At 40.2% G+C, this 6,508-nt stretch overlaps 1 long non-coding RNA gene across 1 annotated transcript; it reads left to right on the top strand.

Moving 5' to 3' along the window:
* Positions 1–4,967: 4,967 nt before the first annotated feature.
* On the top strand, positions 4,968–6,214 carry LOC129739933 (uncharacterized). Its single transcript, XR_008736020.1, has 3 exons — positions 4,968–5,864; positions 5,929–6,027; positions 6,100–6,214. It is a non-coding gene; the product is annotated as an uncharacterized LOC129739933 (long non-coding RNA).
* Positions 6,215–6,508: the final 294 nt, after the last annotated feature.

Genomic DNA, 6,508 nt, shown 5'->3' with positions numbered 1-6,508 from the left:
AGTTGACGACTAAAGCGAACAAGCAAACGGATGAAATAAAATAATAAAGGTAGGTTTTGGAAAAACGACGTTGGACAGAAACCTCACTAACATTTTCCTTTAAAAAATAACAGGATTACTCTCCCCTACTAGGCTCAGACTAAAAAAACCCCGCCGGATAAATACCCGGCGATTTGTATGTGACTACGAGTATCAGAAATGTTCACAGACAGAATTGTGGCCCGGCCAATTCCGCTGTAAACCCGAAAGAAAGAGGCGTCAAAGATCCTGAGCGAGGCATGGACGCGGTGGCAGTTAGGAAAGTAGCGAGCGGGACAATGCCCGGTTGCGGTTCCTACGAAAATATAATTAGTGCATTTCAACGTTAGTAACTGTTATAACTGTTATAATAAAAATCAGTTAAAATCATCAATTAATTTGTAGTATCGAGGTTCATCGAGCTGGGGCTAGAATACGTCGTTACTGGTTGCTCTCTGCAATACAACTAACAGTACTCTCGCTGTTGAACCCATCTCAGTGTTGTGAGTAGATGCAGAGGCCTCAGCCGTCAATCATTTCATATACAAGGTGTAGCACAATACTACATTACTTTTTTCTTTAAATTTTTTTTTAAATTCCTGCAGTAGTGCAACAAATTCAAAGGTTGTAAAGATAGCAGTCGTAATGTACTTTTAAATATCAAAGCAGTTTTAGATTAAGCAATAGTGCGTAGTCGTTTAAATGATACTAATGATGATATGTGTCCGGTGTCAATTGAACTCGCTCGCAGTACAAATCCTTGCCTCTTCTTTTTATCACTGAATACTACAAATTCAAAAAGTTGTATAGTAATCTTCATGAAAAATATTTCAACACTTTCAGGAATTACATTTGGATTGATGTTGCGGCATATATCTAGCTGTTCTCTATCTTTTGTTCATCTCTTAATTTTTTTCCACATTTTTGTATATATTGCTGCATGTTTCATTCTTATAAATACCATGACCAACAACATCTAAGAAGCCAATTCAAATTGTCAAGACGAGTTTACCACTATAACTCCTTTTTTCTGATTCACTGTTGACCGTTACCTGTAGTGGTAGAAAATGGCAAACCATCAACTCCTTAATAGGCTTAACTAAAACCACTCCCCGTTGAAAGTTTATTTCAAGCGCCAAGATTAAGGAAATGTAAGTTTTTCATAGTGCTAAAGGCATCATCAATTCTGAAGCAGTAAGTGCTGCTAATACGCTTACGTGACTCTCGTTTTCTCCTTTCTGGCTCGGACCTTATTCCATAAAGTCAAACCTAGTGGATATTAATGCTCTTTTTATCTGAAAAATTAGCGTTGATTTAAATCGATATTTCACTTCTAGTTCACGTTCTCCCAATTCTTTATCGAAAATCGCCTGCCATACCTTTGTTCGTCCTATGACGCCTGGGTAAAGAATGTAAAGCACGCAATGCACTTTCTTGGACAGCCCACTCTATAACTGTTACACATGCTAGTGCGAACCATCAACTATGTGCAATAAAGTTTCGGGTTTCTTCAAGTAACCACTTCCTTATGGTCAACCTTTGTACGAACACCTGTGACTGTCAAACATTGCACAACATCCTACTGTCAATGTATCGACCAATATGCCAAGATAAACGTTTATCTTAGGATCCTAGATAAAACTTTGACGTACTAATTACCGATACTTCCACCGTGAAACATAGCTCGGTCTTGAACATTTTTAAAGTAAAGAAAAATTCAACTAATAAACCTGAAAGTAAGATGCCTCCTGGCAGCACTCGAAACAACTTCACACATAACGCACATTCATTACCACACCCACGCTGTCCTTCGTTCAATTCGTTGAAAAATTCGAAGGAGCGGTCATATGCGGAAACACCTTTCAACCAAACTGATGGTTTTGCACCGCTTCCCATAGACACCTAAATTCTTCAACCTTAGTTGAACGTGCCAAAACTACGACTTCAAGGGTATCAGTATAAACGGCTTCAATACTACCCGATCTAATATCCACTACAAATTGAGCTCGATCTTCATCGAAGTACTTTGAATCTGTTCATGTCTCGATCTCCTTAATGATTCAACATATCAAGGAAAAAGTATATTGACAAACAATCCTACTTTGTAACTTACTCAACCGCCACAGTTGATTATCAGGAATCCTGTCTTTGTGGTATAAGCACTGCTACACGTTAGTAATAATTAATATAGGAAAAGTTGCTTTACATTTCTGAAACCTTACTGTCGTTAAATCCCCAAATCAGAGTCCTCGTCAATATCAGAACCAGCGACTTTCACTGACAACACGTCAGTTCGACCAGACATGTATTAAACATCCTCCAAGTGTTTGAAGGAGTGCAGCAAGGGTTATCGATTACCGAATTAATGTGACACCGCTATTTTATTGTCGCTGACTGGCTAGGCTGCCAACTGCCAGCACGATACCTCAAGATTCCAATACCAACAACAACATCAAGATCATCCATTGTCTCTAAAACTTCTTCACGCAGCAACTTAGCTAACAAATTTGCTAACAGTTCCTCCAGCACAACATAGATTCGCCGATACGTCTTGGCTGACTTTATATAGCAACACAAACGCAACAACCTTTATATTGCCAACATCTTCAATTTTCGAACCTCCCATTATCATTGCAGAAACTGCCCAACACTCCCGCATTGATTCAATACTCATACTCTACATTAATAAGTGCCTGACTAGAACTTTTTTCCGTGGGGCATGCCGTCTAAAAATCGAATCTCAATGTGGAACTAATTGAAAGTTCGCTCAATGTAAATCCAGTGAAAAAAATCCAGATTCAATAATACCCTCCAAAAATTACGAAAACCAATTAGTCCGATCACCGAACCTTTACTTCATGCTACGTATTCATTCTTTGATTAAACTCGCGTCTTCGTTCAATCCCCCTACTGTCCGAAAGTCAATGACTCGTTCAGTTTTGAACTTTACACTGCGTGCGGCACGGCCAGCATTGCTGGTTGTCGTGCACCCCACACCTCGCCTGAAACACATCTGTTCACGCTATCCGCAACCACTGAAACCTGTTCTCGTGCGGGCAATTCAATTTTCAAACAATATCAGGAAACGCATTCCAAGCTCCGCGATCCTTGTCGTTTGAACAACGCCTCGAGACTCATCTTCAGAAACTGAGCAAATCCCAGAGCCGTCAGACTGTCAACACCTCCTTCAATCCCGTCTCGGACCAAACGATTCTAGAACCACTCAACATTACATTTACAATCGAGTTGATGTTCTTCACGAAGCATTCACACGTCAAACTGTTTTCGGGGAGAAACATCAATCCTTTCAACCTGGTCACGATATCCTCTTAGCCTACAGCATGCGAATGCGCACGCATTCATGTTCGCCAGCAGCAGACTAATACAACTAAATACCAGGTAATGTTTCGAATAACCGCTCTTCTCATCAAACCACTGAATACCATTAGCAACTTTCTCCTCTTATCAGTATGATGGCAAACAATCCTCGTTCGCTCGCAAGCCACACATCGATTCGAATCATCAAAAAAAAAAACATCCACAATCATTCAACGAGACACCATAAGCATTTCATCGAAATGTTATGTCTCGCACACCTCGCCACGAAACAACTCTCCCAGCAACGCCTACCTCGATGTTCAATAACACCGACAATCAAAACACCGGTTAGTCATTCTCCCATTCTCTCTCCATTTTCTTCTACAAGAGCCAAAGTGTCTACAGAAGTGAAAAACTGCGTTTCCATCCTTCCTTGCTGCTCCAACATTTCATCAAAGGGTGGCTTCTCTTTTTTTTCTATCTGCATCAAAGCAATCCTAAATTGTTTCCACAAAACAAATAGTCTTTCACATCCAAGCGATTCACCATTTTTCCTGCTTTTTCGCAGAATAGAACAGAACTTTCAGTCTTCCGCATCTAAGCGACTGTTCTATTTCAAACAAATTCCTGCTATTACGCAGAATGGAATCAGACTCAACATTCCGCATTTAAGCGACTGATCCATTTCAAACATATTCCTGCTATTACGCAGAATGGAATCAGACTCAACATTCCGCATTTAAGCGACTGATCCATTTCAAACATATTCCTGCTATTACGCAGAATGGAATCAGACTCTACGTTCCGCATTTAAGCGACTGATCCATTTCTTAACACTTTTTCCAGTTCTCTATAAATACCTTTTTTTCTCAAATTTTTCGGCTGAACAACTTACCAAATTGATCCGCCATTGAAATCCTCGTCGCCAAAATGTAGTATCAAGGTTCATCGAGCTGGGGCTAGAATACGTCGTTACTGGTTGCTCTCTGCAATACAACTAACAGTACTCTCGCTGTTGAACCCATCTCAGTGTTGTGAGTAGATGCAGAGGCCTCAGCCGTCAATCATTTCATATACAAGGTGTAGCACAATACTACATAATTTCATTTTTTCCTAGCGTCGTATTTCAATCACAATATTACACATAACATGCTACATAAAGTGGTCCGCAAAATCGTTTTATGATACAAATCGTACATGAGTACATCCCAACTCACATAAAATATCGTTTAAAGAGTCCATCAAATGTCAAATTGCATCATATCGTACAAGCTTACAACACACATCTTATAAAATGTGACTTAAGATGTCAACCAATGCTAAAATCTCTCAACATCGTATAAGACTGCAACACATCTCGCATAAAAGGTGACATAAGTCGACATTCCATCGTCAGATTGCTTCGAGTCATACAAGAGTACAAAACATCTCGCATAAAGGGTGACTTAAATCGCCAATCCATCGACAGATTGCTTCAAATCGTACAAGAGTTCGGCACACCTCGCATAAAGGGTGACTTAGATCGCCAATTCATCGTCAGATTGCTTCAAGTCGTACAAGAGTTCAACACACTGTGGGTCCTGGCTAGGGCCAACATGTTGACCATAGGATATGCTGACGCTTACCTTGCGTATATTCGGACACTGCTGGAAGGAACCGTCTTGGTCGTCACTGCGCTTCACTGGTAGATTATGTGCGTCGCCTCGAGCGATCGGTTGGAACACGACTGACTGACGTTGATAGAGCGAGAGGCGGTGTGCGATGGAGATGGATGCCTTTCATTCGCTGCTCGCCAAGGGGTGTTTCGATGGCATTTTCGCTGCATTTGGTAATTGCCTATTTGCTCTGATAGCTTTATCCAAAGGTCGACTTATGGTATCCCACATCTCCCATTTACTCTCAAAAAAAAGTTAAAAAAAACACTGTATCCTGCATTTTAAATTCAGTTTTTTTTAATTTATTTCCGCCTTATTGTTTAAAACTACCCTCAGTGCACACAAAAATTTGTTCTTGTAGGTTTACACCATTTTCAAATGCTTTTCCTGACTTATTAACCTCCGTTCGATGATGTGATTCTAAGCGTGTACGATTGTCAACAAAAATACGACATAAACAAACCACCAGCCCTTCGACTCGAATCAGCAATTTATTCAGATAATTTTCAACAGATATTGTACGATTTGGTAATCTAAACTATCGCATTGGATGACCAATGCGCTGTTAAATCGGAGAATATAGAGAAAACTAAAAAAATCTCAAAAGCAGGAGAATTCTGACTAGTAAGTATCCTTTGCACTTTAATTTTTTGTTTTTTTTTTTTTCATTCTAGCATACCGGGCGCATAATGTTTCTCTTTTCTCACCTGGTCGTTTTATTACAGCTTTTTAGACATGATTTCGAAGACAAAATACCCCGTATATTGAAAAGCTTGTGCAGAACGCGTAAAGCGAAAATGCTTACTAGCCAATATCTAAGCTTTGAACGTGCAATGATCCTACGGAAAGGTCTTCTACTCTGGCAGGACAAAAGTGAGTAAAGTTCATGCTAAAAATTCTTCAGAATATTTTACGCGTTGTCCTTTACGTTAACCAGAAGTGTGTGTGCAGCAAAAATGAATATGGGCCTGGATGCCATTTTAACTCCAAGGCACGGACGTCAAGCTAGTGTTTTCCCCTGGTCAATGCAGCACAGGTTTGGACCGATGAGATAATGATGCCTTCGCAAATTAACTGTTATTAACGATTTTTTTTGCTTCCGTTACAGAGCTGCAAGATTCCGACAGAAGTGCCTTTTTGTTCTGGGACGACACGCTATCGGATTTTACAAGATGGTAGTTTACAAATCCAGACAGATCAAAGTATTCCTCAAAAAGAAGTTGTTGATCCGTTCGATACTGCCAATTCGGTTTGCTGTACTTGGCTCGTTAGTGGTGATAATTGGAATTCAACTTGTCTGGAATTCAACTTATTTGTCACCCAACGACGCCGAAACTTGGTATGACCTATTGCTGGCCGATGGCTTAAGGACAAGATTAGCTTTGGGCAGACGAAAGGCCAATTTGGGTCACTAACCGTAAATTGCCAACCCAATGTATTTGCGCTTGAAAAAGTTGAAGGCACAGTGTTGTGTTGGTTCGTGGATTTATTCGACGTATTAACCACTGCATAACTCC

Source organism: Uranotaenia lowii, chromosome 1 (genome assembly GCF_029784155.1).
Source record: "Uranotaenia lowii strain MFRU-FL chromosome 1, ASM2978415v1, whole genome shotgun sequence".
NCBI lineage: Eukaryota > Metazoa > Arthropoda > Insecta > Diptera > Culicidae > Uranotaenia > Uranotaenia lowii.
Note: the sequence above shows the minus strand (reverse complement) of the source record. Positions and strands in the feature narration are given on the sequence as shown.